This window comes from Aphelocoma coerulescens, chromosome 17, assembly GCF_041296385.1.
Source record: "Aphelocoma coerulescens isolate FSJ_1873_10779 chromosome 17, UR_Acoe_1.0, whole genome shotgun sequence".
NCBI classification, from domain to species: Eukaryota; Metazoa; Chordata; class Aves; order Passeriformes; family Corvidae; genus Aphelocoma; species Aphelocoma coerulescens.
In genome coordinates, this window is record NC_091030.1 from 4,138,574 (window position 1) to 4,156,313 (window position 17,740).

Below are 17,740 nucleotides of genomic sequence, written 5' to 3' on the forward strand. Positions count from 1 at the left end.
GAAATGCTATATTATTCCAAGTTAACATTGTGGAGTGTCTTTGGAAAGGAGGAATGCTCCTGCAGGGAGATATTGCCCATCCGTGCCAGACACTGCAAATCATTAGCCCTTCATTGCCAGAGGGACTGAGGGCTGCTGACAGATCCAAAAGAATTGGCGTGGACACTTGACCTTTCCTCAGTGCCAGGAGGAAATCACTGACCAGGAAGAACAGCACATGCTCGACCAGGCTCTACAAAGGCAGGCAAGAAGGTCTGCAAGAATTCAGAGCTATTTATAAAGCAAACACTACAGCTTCAGCACAACCTGTGCAGTTGGCTGGTGCTGCCATCACTTGTGGGCAGGCCGAGGGGTGACTTCCAGTTTGGCAAGTGCCAGGTGCCATCACAGCTCCTCCTGCTCCAAGGAAGACATTCAGAATGAATGCCTACAAAGCTTCCACGGGGATGCTGAGAGATTTACACCTTTGTGGGCTGGGGGAAGGACAGGACATGCTGAGTGGTACTTTACAGTTTCCCTGCCATGGTGTCCTGCCAAAGGACACGAGCAGTCCCCTCCACCAGCCTGCACACATTCTCCTGCTAGAACTCCTCACCCTGGATGGATCCTTCACGCCTCTGCAGCTTCCTAAAGTGACTTTGAAAGCAATCCAGAGCAAGCATCACACGTGTCTTCAACAGCCTGACTCCCAGAAAGATCCCGTGCAATCAGCTGGCCAAATCCAAATCTGAAAAACACCTCCATGGCTGGTCATGACTAATTAATTCTGCCTTGACATTTCCCAGGGCACCTAGCAGCTAGTCAGAGCTGCCAGAGAAAGAGACACTGCTGTGGGAAAGGATAAATAGTCTTTCCTCAACTGCAGACATCAAATTAGATAATAAATAGCTGGCTAGATACATAATTTTGTATGAGTGTTAAATTAAATGCAGAACAGAAATACAGCTGGCTTATCCCTGTGAAATCAAAGGTGTTGGGAAAGAGTTTCCAAAGAAAAAAGAGTTTTTAGACTCTGCTGTGCTCACAAAGACACAGCCTGAAGTTATCTATCATGGCTTATGTGACTGTTTACAATGACAGGCAGCTATTCTTGGACACTTTATTTCTGGTATAACATTCTCAGACCAGAGCAGCTCAAGGAAACTTCCCTGTAATTTACACCTCTGTTTCGTCTCTCCTCCTGCAGACTAGACAACATCTTTGTTCCAATAGGACCAACACAGTTTGTCCCCACCAGCTGTTGTGGGCTTAGCCTGTGTTCCTCAGGGAGCTGCAGCTGCCAGCCCAAACCAAGGGCTCTCCTGTGTACCCCTTAAACACTTCAGACCCCTAAAACCACAGCTTCTGCTCAGATTTTCCCCAGCAACCACACAGCAGAGGCTCCAGTGACAAACAGGGGATCCTGCAGGACTCGAGGAAGCCGGCAAGAGGTGCAGGGACATCCCGGGCTCAGGTGGGGCCCTGTGGAGCCAGAGCAGATGGCTGTGGATCCCCTGCCAGCACAGGGAGCACCATCAGCCCTGTCTCATTGAATGTGCACACCCACAGCTGATTTTACTCCAGCACCACCACAAGTCCCTGTGCACAAACCCAGCCACACAAATCAAATGCAGGATGTCTGAGCTCCTGTCACAGCACAGCACAGAGGTCTGCTGGTTCCCCTTACATACCTCCCAGTCCTGGAAGTCTTTGCTTTGGCCCCTGTATCCCTGAGGAGACAAGTCCCACCCTGCAGATATGTTGATGTTCTCCTCCTGAGACAATCAGTTCAGACTCTGCTCCCATTGCAATGAGGTTTCTGAGCGTGCAGGGGCTTCCTCTGCCTTCCTGCACCTTTGCCCAGAGTCTGAAATCAGTTCAGATCATCCCCTCCCTCCTTCTTTGCAACTTTCCTTCACCCCCCTTGCTCCTCCTTTCTCCATCGCAGCAGGCACAGCCAAGACGTGTTATTAACACTTGCCACTTCGTTTGCAATCTTCTCCAGGAGGAGCAGAGGAGAAAACGGGAAAGTGTACAAAAATTGGAGAGGCAGGAAAGTTGGATTAAAGGAAGAGTAGCAAAGACTTGAAGGTGTGAATGAGAAAGTGCAGGAGTAGAAGGAGGATGAGAAAAATCTAACGGGTGAGAAAGAGATTTATAATTAATCCCCAGGCTGGTGAGAAAGCAGGGAATGAAGTCAAGACCATACACTTCTCTAAATGGTTCTGCTCCTGACTGACTTCAGACAGATCTTTTTACTTTCTCCTTTTATCTCCCATCACTCTGGACCCTTTGAGTATCTGTTATTTGAGGTAGGAATTGTCTTTAACCATGTGCAGCATAAAGGAAACTGCAATCATAGGCACTAAAGGATGCAAGACATTGTTTTTAACACATCCTAAAATTAGGCTCAGAAAAGTGCTTGGGGATTGTCTGCCAATGTTTATTAATTCAGATTGAATTCATTAGATAGTTACTGTCAAAAAGTGGGATAGGAAAAAATTAAAATAATCAAAGTACACGACTGCATTATTTCTTAGCTTAAATGCTTCATGATGAGATGTTTATAAAGTGGATCTAGAAGGAAAGATTAAAAAAATAAACCAACCAAAAGGGAAATACTATGGTCATGAAAAAAAAAGTTATTCATTTATGAAAAAATTAAGTTTTGAAGTGATTTTCTACTCTCTTTTCCTTTTAGTCTCAAATATAAAATCTTTTCATTCTTCCTCCACCACACTAATTATAGTTAAATACCTAAAAGTAATTTTTTCCCTTCATTTTTTCTTCCAGAACTAAACCGATGGGAAAAAAAAAAAAAAAAAGAGAGAGAAATCATTATTCACCTATTCCTACCAGGAATTCCAATAACTGTCTGTCAGATCTTCATAACAACATGAGGGATCTCAGCAAGGCTGAGTTTCTGTGAGTTCCTTAAGCTGATGACTTTCAGAGTCCTTTGCTCTCTTCTAGTCTAAACCTGCATTCAACAGAGAACTTAAAATGAAATAATTAGGTTTACAGCAAAATAGATGAGCAAAGCCCTGTATCAAAAATGAGTGAAAAGTTCCCAGGAAATAATCTGAGAGTGAATTCACTTCTTCCATTAGAAATTGCCATATGCTTCTGGTTTATTTTAAGATGGTGACACCATCCCTTTTCACCCTCTATTTCTCTGAATTCCTCCTTTTCACTTCTCCTGGCTTTCTGTTTGTTTTTTTTTAATCACCACAGAACCAAACAGGCACAAAGTCCCAGCAGAAAATTGGAACGTGTGATGTCCAAGTGCCTAAGACAGCCAAAAAAAAAAGCAGCAGAGCTCCCTCCATCAGCCATCCCTGAGTCAAGCCCCTGAAGAGCACTCGGAGTGAGACACAGGCATGCAGGGATGGGAACAGCCTGTTCCAGGGATCCTGCTCCTCAGGCAGTGTCTGCACCCATTTTTGTGTCTGGTTTCTCCAGCACAGGACCGTGCTCACAGCAGTCTTTGTCCCAGGGCTATTTAGGGAAGCAGCAGCTGCTCAGCTTCCTGTATCCAGAGGATTTAAAGAAAACTAGGTATGTGTGTAGGAATTGAGCATCTAATATCTCTGGATGTTTCCACATTGCCAAAGATCTCAGCTCCCTGTATTAGTTTGCTCTTGGAGTTTCTCCAGGAGGAAACAAGCTTCCCCTCAGAAATAACCCAGTTCTGGGTATATTTCGCTTTATTAACATCAGTGTTGGGCAATATGAGCAAGCACAAATCCTCCAGTGGTTTATTGTCATCTTCCACAGTCCTGCAGCATTGTCCCAGCAGATGCTGCAAGCTTGAACACTCTGCATGTGGGGCATGGAAAATGCATCCTGAGTCTCTTAACACAAAAATACTGTATGACTGAGCTGGGAATCAGTCCTCATATCCTTTCAAGTGCCTGGAATTTTAAACTTACACCTAAAAATAAAATCCAGAGTGTGTCTTAGCTGTCCTGTTGATTTCCTTTTCCCTGACTCCAAATGTTACTGATGGAGGTCTGGAGACCAGAGCAACACTGTGCAAGGGCAGCAGAGCGGGTTTGTCCCCAGCCCTTCCATTCACCACTGCCACAGCCCCCGAGGGAGGGTCATGCCCCAGCATCAAAGGGCTACGAATCCCTGTGGTGTAAGACACGAGGGTTTGGGGACTGCATTCACTGGTGTCAGGGCTTTACAGAAGAGCTGCCTAAGAGGAGCAGCAATGAGAAAAAAAGTGCAGCCACGGACAAAATGTCTGTCTTCAAACTTAACAAAGTAATGAGAAGCACTGCAGGAGGATCCACTGGTAAGGAAGGACCTATCAGCCTCTTTTGCTCTTCTATTTAATGCAAGCAGCTTTATCATTAATTGCTATTTACTGCAAATGCTGAAGTTGGTAAAAAGATTAATATGAAACAGCAGCCTTGATTCAGCATTCTTAAAGCACAATGCACATGTCTCTGTGTGTGTGCGCACTTGCAAACTCCATTTTATATTTTGTGTATGTAAAATACTCATTTTTGTGTGCAAGGGAAGCAAAAAGATGCAGTCAGCATGTTCTTCTTCCCTTATCTATTCCAGTGAAAGGCCAACTCTGCCAGTGATCTTAGGCAATGAGGAGAGAAATTCATTCAGGCCAGATTTGTGAAGATGGAGCCATTTTGCTGGGGTGGCGGGGAGACAGAGGCAAACCAGTACTGCTTTTGCCCAGCACTGGAAATGTAAAGAGACAGCACTGCTGACTACCAGTCTTTGGGGGATTATATTTCATGAGTACAGGGGTTGCTGAATTCTTTAAAAATCCACATTTCCCCTCATGCCAAACTTGGATCCGAGTTCCCTGGGTAGTTCCCATCCGCTGTGTGAGCCGGAATCTCAGAGCCGCAGCACTGAAGGGATTCAGCTCCTGTGCATGGAAACACATGCATTTAAAAAGCTCTTCTGAAAAGCTCCCAGCCTAAGTGACCTACTCAAGGTCATATACAACATGTCAGTGACAGTACCACGATTAACTATCTTGCTACAGCGCTGCTTTATTCACACAGTGCTGCTGCATCCCAAAACAGCTGCTGCTCCCGGTCCGCTGCTGCCTTCCTCTCCTTATCTCCTCCTCCTTAGAGACACATCTGTCCTGTGCTCCGTAAACCATAATATACCTGTAGTCTTTTATTCACTATCTGTCACTGGGCAGTTTTATTACAGATCCCTGAATTAAGCAGCCGAGACTACAATCTACTTATTCCTATCAGCCGTTCTCGCTTTTGACCCTCACCTCACCTTTCAGCCTCGTCAGTGTTTTAAGGCTTTCAGGTACTTGAAATGCAGGGACAATTCTGATTCTTGGGGGAAATCCAGCAGAATTTCACCGAGGCCAGCCTGCTGGTCTCCCTCTCTTTTCTAAATGCAAGTGGTTGGAAATCAGAAGCTTGCACTGGTCTCTGCAGTCCCATTTGAACCAATCCTTCAAGAATACTAACAGCTGCCATTTTAGACCTCTGACCCCCATTCTTGCCATTCATAAAGTTTTATTCTCCTCCTTTTTTTGCTCCTTTAATCAGAAATCAATCTTCCAATGATGCAGGTAAATTGCAATCCTACCTTATAGCTATTTTTTTTTGCATGCATCTTTCTGATGAATTTTGCAGAACAAAAACTCCCTTGTCCATCCTTTCCAGCCCAGGCCATGAGCACAGTAATCATCACACCTACACAACACCTCACTAGCAGATTTACGTCTGCCACTCACATCCCTCTCTTGTTTTTGATCCAGGAAGCAAAGGAATTGTTTGTCCCAATGTGGCAATTTGTCTGAGCATTCACACCTGCCCCAGCAGTGAACTTTGTGTTCCCACCATTCAGCTCCCCCTTCCCTCCTCCCAGTCACACACCTGTCAGAACTTTATCCCATCTATTGATCTGTTTTCCTCACAGCCATCAGCTGCCCACCCATTCCACCTTTCTGAAAGAAGTACTGCTGTATTACCTGACCAGGGGAGAGTAGTTTCTTCTCTGTTCACCTAGAGATGCTCATGGCCACTGCAGAAGTGGCCATCAGCAAGTGTCACCTGTTGAAGCTGAACTTCCCTGTCTGTACTCAACAGCTTTGTTTTCTCTTCACCCAACCTATGTCTTCAGCAGCAGGAAAAGAATGGCTGATGGGAGAGGAAAGTTATGGAGAAAGGCACATTCCTCCTTCCTCCTATCAGCATGGTGATAATGGATGACCCTGGGCAGGAGGCAGGACTGTGCCCAACACAAGGCAGACAGGGGGAGTCACCCTGGGACCCTCAGGGGGATGGGACTGTGGGGAAAATACAGGGAGAGGAGATGGCTCCATAGCTGATTTCTGTCCACCCTGTCACTCCTACCAGGCTGCTTTGGTTAAGTCTCAAGGTTTCATGCACCCACTTATCTCTGTCGCAGCCTCCTTGCATCAGCTTGGGCTGATTCTTTAAGGTGACATCTTACCAGCACCTTGGAGGCTGATTTTCCAAATGTTCCTCCTATCCCACAGCGGTATTTAAGGTCCTGTTTTCTATAATGTTCTGCTACGTTGCCACCAACTACTTTGAAAATCTGTCAAGGCAAAATTGCAAACTGAAATGCTTCTACTGACAGGATTTGAACTGATCTCCGAGCCTTGTGCTGCATTTCCTCTGCTACTGAGTAGAGGTGACAGCATTCCCTGTTTCTTTTCCCCCTCCTCTGTCCAGGCAGCAGGCCCTTAGGGTCAGGGAGCTTGTATCCATACAGAACCTGGTGCTGGGAGACTCCAGGCTCATCCCAGCTCTGCACCAGCCCGCAGATACCGGTTCTGATAGAGGAAACTGAGCTGTGCAGCTCAGGGTCACGGCTGCCACCTATAACCACCCATTTCATGTCCTACTTCAATATCTACTCTAATCATTGAAATTACTTTTGTGGGAGCTGACACAGGAGAAGAGATTGCTGGATTGATATTCTGTCTGGCATTGATGAAAACCTTTTTATAATACCTTAATCCAGCACCCACAGAAGCAATTTGCTAATCTCTTGCTGACTTAGCTTCCAGCGGGATTGACCATAGGCAGTCACATCACCTGGCCAACCACATTATGTTCTTTTTATGCAGACAGAAAATGTCCTTCCTGACCACAGAAGATGGTCATCCTTTGCTTTGAAGCCCGAGACCTGATTACCATTGTCCCAGATTGCAGGGCTGCAAATGCTATTAATTGCTACAAAGTTATGTAGCCTTTTACACTTCAAATCCATCCGGACTTTCATCTCAGTAACATCCTGCAGCAGGGAATTGTGTGCCTTCACTATACACTGAAGAAAGGACTATTTCCTTTTAATTTGCTTTAAAAGTTGTGCCCTTTAATTTTGATGTGTCCTCTTGTTCTTGTATCATCAAAGTGTTAAAATGCTTCTGATCACTTTTCATTTTAACCTTCATATACCTTTGTACTGGAACCTGAATGTCCCTTCTCACTCCCATCTTTCCCAGACTAGATGAACTATTATTTCCAGGCTTCCCTTATTTAACTTGTTAATATTTGTAAAGCAATTTAAAATGTATTAATATGGTTCAATTATAATATCACTTCCATTTTCCATCCTTCCTTTTAATGTCTCAAGTGTCCATCTAATTTGCCATCCATCTCCATTGATTCTCCCTCTGATGATATGTTAGTCTTTATAATATCCCGGGGAATATTTCTTCTGCCTTCCTGACCAGCATTTTGGAACAAAGAAGCTGAACACTGATGGACCATAAACATGATTCACTCTGCACTCAGCCTGTGTATGGATTTGCTGTTGCTTGGGCTTTGATCTTGGAAATCAGTTTCATTATGTCCATGGGGCTGTAATTAAAAATTTCTCCGTGCGATTCCAATTGCAGGATTGGGCTCTTTGTGGTTGTGATTGCTCTGGGTCAGTTGACAATTGAGCCCAGGTGTGAAAATAAGTCCATGTTTGATAAACTTTGAGCAATATCTGAGCACTCAGTGACACATCCAGCAGCAGCAGGGCTTTTGAGACAAGAGGAGTGATTTTGGCATCTATCCCGTCACAAAGTGGGGAGAGAACTGAGATATGGTTATTCACCCCTTCTCTTTCCCACAGAAAGCTGAGAGACGCCCAAGGAAATTATGTGGTACCAGATCTAAAACTTCCCCCAAAAAAATACTTCCAGAGATGACTCGTAACTTACTCCATTACTGCAGAATGTTATGAAAACACAAAGCATGAAAGGAATCAATAAAGAAATAGTCACACACAGGATATTCCAGCTGGCACTGCAGATGACAGTCCTCAGACAACCACTGACTTTGCACGTCGCCACACAGCTGAAAGGTTATCCCAGGAGTGACAGCGCTCATCCATGTCTTTCTTTTTTCCAGTCTTAACAAGGCCCAATCCAGCTCCATCAGCAAAATATATCCCTCCTTCATCTCTCATCCTCCAGCAAATTCCCTGAGCAACACTTCCAGTTCCAATCAGTCTTTTCACCGTAACTCTTCCCCCCAAGCAGCAAATAAAAGGATTGATGCATATGTATCTCTAATTGCACAGAAAGGGTTTTATCTAAATATTTCTAGAACTCAAATTTCCAGTCTTTGGTTACTTTAGGTAAGTATTGTGGGAAAATCCTAACTGGTCTCTTTTCCCTGGCTGACCAGATTTATCTATTCACTGGACTAAAACATGGTCCATCATTTTCAAATACTTTACAGTTCTCTTTTAGGAGAGTGGAAATAGCAGATAAACCACATTATCAGCATTCTCCAGAAAAAAAAAAACCAGCAAAGCCTGGAGTTGTTTTGCAGAAGCAACTCCGAATTTGGACGACATGACAATAAGCAATTCTAGAAATAGCTGCTGGTCTTAAGGCTATGTTACAGGGATCCTTGCTGCTGCTTTCTTCTCTCTGTTCACAATTTTAGCACAAACACTGTGCTGTCTTAGTTCTTTTCTTTGACTTTCTTGGTATTTCTTAGGCATTCTTTGGTCTCAGCTTGTACCTCCTAAGCTCTTGCTGCTGCCTCAAAACACACCTTTGATTTTGACTGTAAACCTCACCCAGAATGGAGCAGTGTGGGAAATGGCTGGAATAACACTCCTGTTCCAGGCAGGGAGGTGGTCTGAGCCAGGAGGGACCCAGAGCCATATACATACCCCAGCATATGTCTGAGGGCTCTGTTTACCCACTCACCATCTGCACCTGCCTGAAGAGCAGCCACGTGCCAAGAGCAGCCTGGCTGCTCCAGCACCCGCATCCTGCCTTGCTGGTATCTGTTCCACTGATCCCAGAAGTCTAGCTAAGGATTCACACCTGCTCATCCTGGTCCTCCTGCCTGCTCTGAATCCCCAGCTTCCTCCCTGGAGTGACAGCTCATTTCTGTTCATTCTCCCCTGGTTAGTTTTAGTTTCTTTGTAATTTTCCACAAACTCCTTTTATTTATTTTTCTGGTGTCTGTAGCCTCACCTGGAATGTGCTGCCTGCATGAGGCGATGGTTTTAAAGCTCACCCTCCCTGTCTTCCACCCTGCTTAGCAAGTCAGCATCCACAGCTGAAAGGATAAATTACCACAGAGGTCTCCAGTGTTAGCAATGTATCTGACAGCCACACACGCAGCGAGGGCAGGGTAAAGAAATGGCTAAATGGAATCAGTTGTGCTGACTCAGGACTTCTGGCCAAAACTGCATCCAAAACCATGATGGCCACAGTGGAGTCCAGAGCACAGGCCGGGATCTAAATCACACTTTAAATCAAAGCCTAAGAAAGAGATCCTCACTCACCACAGAGCCAGTTAACAGCCCTGGCTTCGACAGGTTGCAGTGATTTACAGCAAGAGGCTGTGAGCTTTTCACAGGAACTCGCTTGTACAACATATTCCAGCTGTAACATGCAAAGATATAAAAGTCCAGGCTGTAAGAAGACCTGTTGTAAGGCTTCAGGATGTATCTTCTCTAAATACCAGGTAAAGGACATGCTTCCTGTCAGGTCCCAGGCATGAAAAGACTACAAGATCCAGAGCTACTCTACTGGAAGCTGGGAGTACGGGGAACAGATGGGAGGGAGAGCTCCCTCTACTCCTATATTCTCTTTTGATATCCAACCAAAAGCCCTGGAGCAAATTGTTGGGGTTTTGTTGGTTTTCTGGAGCTTCTGTGTGAGAACCTCTCACAGCTTCGTTTGCAAGCTTGGTGTGTGTCAGCCCTGAGCTGACTTTGCTGTAATTCATGACTCTCTGGGAGGGAAGATGTCTCTGTGATGGAAATACTCCACCGAATGGTGCCCACTGCTAACACACACACAGAGAATTGTTCCAGGGCTTCAAAGCTGTACTGGTGCTTCTGGCACCTCAGTTTCTACCTCTGTCCAGCATTTCTGTCCCCAGTACAGTGAATAACAGCATGTGTCTGGCAAAGGCAATTCACTCCATCCTCCTCTGCAGGCCACCCTCTGAAGCTGGTTTAATTATTCACTCCTCTATGACTTACTGTTATTCCTATTGCCACTGGAAGAGGTGATCCACTGCAACTGGTTGTGTTCCTGGAACAAGAGCCAGGAATCATGTGTGTGAGAGTTCAAGCACTGGGGAATGCTGGATCAACACCCAGAAACATGCCACCACCACTGGGGCCAACATGGGTCCCACTCTCACCCAGCACTGCAGCGGACAAAGCAGCAGCTCTGTGCAGAGCTGAGCTCTGCCAGCTGCGCTGTGCAGGCAACAATAAAATGGATGTAGAACACATGATTTCAGAAGAACAAATAGCAAAAATAAATAAGCATCTTTCTCCTGTGAAGCTGCTTGCAGGTCCTGCCTCAAGGCTGCAGGAAAACAGCTCCCTGGGCAGGGGGCTGTAAACATTGTGTTAAACTCCCCAGCCCAGGCTCAGGGGAATCCTGGGCCTGACTCTTGTTTTCTTTCCAAAATGACATGTTCATATACCCAGTTTATGCCACCTCCACTTGGGATGTGATCCAGCATTCCTGAAATAAACGTAAGTCCTTCAATAGCCTTCAGCTCAGTCTAAATCAGCTGCTCCTCTGATTTCTGCTCTTTCCCCCATTCCTCCCTCCCACCAGTCAGGACTTTTCCTTCCCTGGCACTGCATAGCTTAGCTCATCAAGCCAGCAACAGCTGTCCTGTGCCTACTCCAAACCCTTGGAATGTCACCTCATTTGTCTGGTCCAGCTCTGCCCATCCTCTCTCCAGACAGAAGTTCCTAGCAGCTATATCCAGTTTGCTTCCCCAGGTCTCTCTGCTTGACAACATTTCCCTTTTCCACACCAACTGCAGCCATGAGCCCGCTGCAGCCCTGGCCTGACATGCTCCAGGCCCAGCACGTCGGCTGGACGTGGCCATGCAGAGGCACAGCAAGCAGGGGAAAACCTTCCCTGGCACCCAAGAACACACTGGGGTACCACACATTGCTGGGGGGAGATGTTTTGCCCTGACTTAGCTCAGCACCATTCCCTAACCCGGCATCCTGCTCAGCCAGCCTCGGCATCCTGGCAGCCATCTTCCAGGGATGAGGGAGAACCGCAGGACCAGCCGCGGGTCCATGGATGTGTTTAGAGGCCAGATCTGTCTGTGTGTGTGGATATTCTTCCTTTCTGAAAAGTTGCTCTGTGTGGCCTGGAAGGAAATGGGCCAAGGTCCTTACGGCTGTTAAAAATCTCACGATACTTTTGCAAGCAGGATGGTGTAAATCAAACAACTGGGCACAAGCTCCCTCGGCCCGGGTAATTTATATTCTGCCTCACTAAGTTCATCTCTGCACTTCCAATGCATGAAGTGATTTTTCACTTCCCCTGTAGTATTTGCTGGCACGGAAAAGCTGCTGGGCTCTGTCCCAGAAGTAGCTGCATTTTATCACCGGGTGAACGATCCCTGCGCGCACCGGGCCGGCTCCCCGCACGGCTCCCGCTCGCCCCGCGGCTCCGTCGCGAGAGGACGCGGCCCGCACCCCTCCAGCCGCACCTGGGCTCCGGGAGCAGAGCCCCGCCGGCACCGAGCACCCAGCCCCGGCCCCTCCGCTTTATCCGCGGCTGGGAATGCGGGCAGGGGATGCGGGCGAGGACGCGGGCAGGGGATGCAGGCGAGGATGCGGGCGGGGGATGCTGCCGGGGAATGCGGACAGGGGATGCTGCCGCGGAATGCGGCCGGGGATGCGGGCGGGGATGCGGACGGGGATGCGGGCAGGGGTGCGGACGGGGATGCGGGCAGGTGTGCGGGCAGGGATGCGGGCAGGGGTGCGGACAGGGGTGTGCGCAGGGGTGCGGGCAGGGATGCGGGCAGGGATGCGGGCAGGTGTGCGGACAGGGGTGCGCGCAGGGATGCGGGCAGGGATGCGCGCAGGGATGCGCGCAGGGATGAGGACGAGCCCCGCTCCGCTCCGCGCCGCTCCGCGCCCGGCGCTCCGTGGAGCCACAGCGCCCCCTCCTGGGGCCCGGCGGCACCGCCCGCCCGCCGCGCTGGCGCAGCGGGGCGCGGGGCTGCGCGGGGCGAGGGGTGTGCTCCCTTCCCAGGGGGGTCCCTCCCTGATTTCCCACCTCCGAATGCCCTGCCTCGCGGTGCTCGGGGAGTCCTTCACCCTCGTTTCTGTTCTTCAGCGATTTCCCCGCCCCCTCCCCCCCTCCCCGATCAATTTTTTCCTGCTTTCTCAACATCTCTGCATCAGCTGTAAATACCAAGTCCTGGGTAAAGGAAATCCACGTCCATTCCTGGAGGTGGGCAGGGAGCTGGGCACGGATCCCTGGTTCTGGAGTCAGTTCCTGCCGTGCTCTCCTGAGCAATGCGCCTGGAGAAGGTGGTGGGGCTCCTGCCTGAGCAAAGATGGGAGGATTTGGCTTTGAACTATTTCTGTCATATAGACAACAATGATTCTTGTCTGCTGGCAGACCCATTCCCACATAGTGTTTAGCACCAGCCTTACACATACTTCCAATGTAGTAAACAGTGGTGGCTAGGAGGGAACAGATACACATTCTGTGTCGTTTGCTTTGGGACACGTTTTACCTAGAACAAGCCAATTCACCATATGTTCCTCCTCTCCAAAGTTTTAACACAGACTTTAGTCGGCCTCATTATATTCCTGCTCTTGGAGGCTTGTCTCCTCACTAGGCCCTATGGAAAGAGGGGAAGAGGAGGAAGGTCAGAGGGGGATGTTAAACACCTCTAACCCCAGTGACATAATCTCCCCTGTGCCTACTCTGTCATTTCTCACCAAAGGGGCTTGCAAAGGGAGTATCTGTCCCCTGAGGATGGGAGGATTTTACTCTGAACCAGGGTAAGATTGAAGTGGAGCCTTGCATTGTGTGTTTTAGCATAGATGTGTGTGTGGTTCTGCTCACACACACACTCACACACATTAAAAAGCTATGTAACTCCAGCAGAGCTCTTCCCATGCTCCCAGACTCCAGCTCTTGATCAGAGAAGGCATGATGGGTATGGAATTGCCACCGCGCCCCCAGCCATTTCCCTGCTTCCCTGTCTGCTGCTCATCTGCCTTTCCAGTAGTGAAATCATTCCAGAGTCTTGGGAATCTGCAAAGAGCCATAAAACAAACCTACACACACCAAACGTAGTAGGCATTTCTGCTGAGTTGAAAAGGGCTTTGGAGTCCGACAAACCCCAAATCAATGCCAGGAGCCAACTACAAGACAGAAAACTACACTGGAGGAACAAACCACCTACTGCGAGCCCTGCAAAGAAGACAGCATGTGTGTGCTCATGTGAACTTCTGAAGGTTTGATTTACATAATAAGAATATCAATGCAGCTATTTCTGCACGTTCCAGTGTGCGTGGGTCCCACCTGTGTGGCTGAGCGTGTGGGAACTGCGGGGCCGCAGAGCTTGGAGAGGTGTTTGCATCCACGGGAGAGCGAGCCCGAGGTACTGTGGCTGAGCATGGGGTGGGCTGTGAGTTCCACAGCATGTGCTGGATTGCTTGGCGTGTACATGCTTCAGGGAGACCACGGTGGCTTGTCTGGGGTGTGTGGGAGGGAGAGAGTCCGGGGCTGTCTGCCTGCTACTCACAAGGAGAGCTGATTGATATTTTTGCTTTATAAGGATTTTTTTTTTTTTTAAATCTTTCATGTTCCTTACACCAAAGCCTCTTTACTCACTCCCTCCTTCTCTCACTGTCTCCCAAATACTTCTCTACAGCTCCTAGGAAAGCAGATTTACTGCCATTAAGAAATTATTATTATGCAGCCAGATGAGCAACCAGAGTAAAGCATGAAGGACCTTCCTGTCCTGCCTAGTGCAGATGTCAGTCACACGGCTAAATTCAAACACGAATTCTGCCAGCATTTAATCTGCTGCCGGGTTCCTCCATGAAGAGGAGACTGCATCCAAGAAGTGACACCTCCTCCCCTTACCCACTCCCAGGTACCAGCACGGGGGAACTCTCCAAAGCCAAAACACACACACCTATAACCCCCCTCCTCTCTCTAGATCGTCTCTGAGTCTTTAGACCCAGGCTGTACTGGACCTCGGGGATGATGCAATGGCATGGAGATGCTCTCCGTCCCCCCATTCCCCAAGGACTGGAAAAAGGCAAAGTTATGCTCCACACCAGCCTCGCAAGCAGCACTGAATGCTGAGTGGGGAAAAGCCATCTCCAGCACCGTGGGGTGCAGCTCCCCGCCATCGCTGCCCTCCCCCGGCTCTGCCGCTGTCTCCCATCCCCGCTGGAAGTAGAGGCAATCAGCCCAGTGTGGAATTCGAGGCGACAGACTTTCCTTTTCCTCCGCGATTTGCTTGTCACTTGCGAAAGCGGAGCAGTGGATTAAGTGGAGATGACACCATCTCCCTGGGGACGGTCCCCCCTTCTCCGGGATGTATCGATACTCCGGAATACAGATGGATCCTGGCTGTCTCCCACCCCCACCGCCATACCCGCCTCGCCGCCAGCCCAGCCGAGTCGGGGCTGAACCCCAGTTGCCGGGCATCCTCCGGGGGGGCTGCGTCTCGCCCCAGTAAAAACCAGCGCTCCCAGTCTTCCCAGTGCGCGAATCTCGGCCCCTCGCTCAGCACCAGGCACGCAGAATGGCTAACGGATCCGCGGGACTTTGCCGTCCATCCCCCCTCGTCACTCCGCGCCGCCCAGGGCGGAGGTGCAGGCAGGGGGAGCGGAGGGGCCGCGGGCGCGTTACACAACGCGCGGCAGGACGGGGGAGCCGGCCCCGGGCAGGGGCAGCGCCGCAGCCGCAGCGCAGCGCTCGCCTTACCTGATGCTAATGTCCCTCCCTGGCGGAGATCGGGTCGCCCGTGGGTTTTATTCGGCTCGGTAGGAACTTGTGGGAGAGCTTTTCTGTCCAGCTCGCATACTGGGTGCGGGGCTGATACTGCAGGCGTGAAAATCCTGGGGCTCTAGCAGTCCTTTTCATGCTCAGACAGAAAATCCCCTTCCTTGATCCAGATCGCGGGCATTAAGGGCAGAAGCAAAAAAAAAAAAAAAAAAATTCCTTTTCTCCCCTTCTTCCTTTCCCTTTTTCTTGCTTTTTTTCCCCCCTTCCTGTGCCCCCCCCCCTCTTCTGCTGCTCAGTTCGTAGCCATCGGGGGAAAGAGCAGAGGCAGCAGGAAGAATGGAGAGGGGGTTAGAAATAAAAATGAAAAGAGCTCCAGGAGGGAAGCGAGAGGCTGGGCTTGCCACCGGGGGAGGGGCTTGGAGCGGGCCGGAGAGGATGAATGGGGAAGAGGAAAGCAGGGCGGAGCCCCAGCTTGGCCATTTTATTCTAAGAAGTGTTTCGTACATAATTAGAGAAGGGGAGGGGCCGGTGGCAAAAAGGAGGGACTTAAGCTCCGGCCAGACGGAGCCTGGGCCGTGGGAAGGGAGGGTGAGAGTAGGAAGGGCCGTCGGATGGAGCTGCGGGAGGGGTAAAAACTTGTCTGCCGAGGGGGAATAAGAGGGGGTCTGGGGAGGAGGCTGCAGCGGCGCCGGTTGCCATTCCAGGAAGACCCCATCCATTTTTTATTTATTTTTTTTTTCCTACACCCCCACGCCTTCAATTTTCTCCTTGCGGACTCGGACAGCGCACGGCTCGCTCGGCCGAGCTGGGAGGTGATGGGAGAGCAGGATGCTCCCAGCCTGACGCCACGCTGGAGGGATCCCGCCTCTCCTTGGGCAGGTGCGGTGGGGACGAGCCGCTCCGCATCCCCGCCGGGCGGGCGCGGTTCAGCACCGCGGACAGCGGCGGCCGTGCCGGGAGAGCCGAGCGGAGCCGCGCTGAGCTGCCGCGGGCGGAACCGAGCCGAGCCAAGGCCGGAGGCAGCGGCAGCCGGCTGCGCTCCCGGCCCGCCTGTGCCCCCCGGGTGAAAGTCCCGCCGCTGGGCATGGAGATGACTTGGGATGAGGAATGGAGATGGGGCCGATTCATGACCCACCCAGATAAATCTCAGCAGATCAGCAAAGGCAGCCCAGGGTATGAGCAGAGCGTCACAACACTGTGATGTGAGGTTTACAGACAGGGACCCCTAAGAAAAGCCAGTGGCTGGGAGGGGCGGGGCGGGGCTGGGCTGGGCTGGGCTGGGCTGGGCTGGGCTGGGCTGGGCTGGGCTGGAAAAAAAATCAGGGAAAAAATCAGCCACCTCGTGCAGGGTATGTGGGGAAAGGAGGGCAGTGGGAGACGCCTTCCTTCCTGCAAGGACAAGCCCTTCTCTGGCCTGCAAGGACATTCTGTCCTTCTCTCACCCATCCCCTGTGGCTACAGAACATTGTCTTAGGCTAAATCTTCAGCAAATCTTTCCTAAGCAGAATAAGAAGCTGTTTCGTTAAACTCCAAGCTGCTCCGACAGGGCTGAAGCTTACCTTATCTCAGTTACAGGATACCCAAATCTCCCGAGTTGTGCCTTTTTCCAAGTGACTGTTCAGCCACAAAGCACACTTCCTGGTAAGCCACCTTGCGTTCTGTCACACTGGGTCGAATAATAGTCTGAAATTATTCTCACAGATTCCCCTGGTGCAAGGCCTCAGAGGAAACTCCACAGCAGGGAAAATTCAGGAACTGGGTCTTATACAGAACATATAAACAAGGTCAAAGCCGTTGTTTAAACAAATAAATGGTGCTTGGGGTTATCATCAGTGTGTTCTTTCATTGATGCTCTTGGCATTTACCAGAAATAGAAGAGGAACCTTTGTGTCCTACATGAGGCTGTTTGAAATTAAAGCGAAGGGTCCGTTAACCTGCAGTTAACATGGGATTTGCCAGCCCAACCAATGCAACAGTTCTGTGTGTCTTTCCTCAGTACGCCCGAGATGGCTTCTGTGATTTGGTCTGGCAGGATTTGGCACCACCCAGAATGACATTTCATATTCCTGTGAAGAGGGAGAGAGAGAAAACAAGTGAGATGATACTCTTCAGGCACCCAAAGGTCTCACAGACCTGGGGCACCTTTCATCACCCAAGGGCTGGAGCTGTGTCAGGGGAGGATATCAGGAAAAGGTTCTTCCCCCAGAGGGCTGTGAGGCACTGTCCAGGCTCCCCAGGGAATGGTCACAGCCCCAAGGCTGCCAGAGCTCAAGGAGTGCTTTGACACCGCTCTCAGGCAGAGGGTGGGATTGTTGGGGTGTCTGTGCAGGGGCAGGAGTTGGACTGGATGATCCTTGTGGGTCCCTTCCAACTCAGGATATTCCACGATTCTGTAATTCTGTGATAAAAACTCTACAGAGTAACACCTGCATCCAGAAAGTCTAAGTCAACCAACTCCTGGGGCAGTTGTCCTGCCTGGAAATAAGATTTTCTATGAATATAATAAAAATA

The 17,740-nt window shown here is 49.7% G+C and overlaps 1 protein-coding gene across 3 annotated transcripts in view; it reads right to left on the bottom strand.

Annotated features, from left to right (window-relative positions):
• BRINP1 (BMP/retinoic acid inducible neural specific 1) overlaps positions 1 to 15,517 on the bottom strand; it is an 87,725-nt gene extending 72,208 nt beyond the window's left edge. The window contains exon 1 of one of the 3 annotated variants that reach the window (XM_069031988.1): positions 15,209 to 15,517. The gene's annotated coding sequence lies outside the window, so the exon portion shown is untranslated. Of the gene's footprint in view, positions 1 to 2,825; positions 2,903 to 12,664; positions 12,747 to 15,208 lie in introns of those variants that run through there. The other 2 variants (XM_069031989.1, XM_069031990.1) reach the window with 2 other exon arrangements.
• Between the last annotated feature and the right edge of the window lie 2,223 nt (positions 15,518 to 17,740).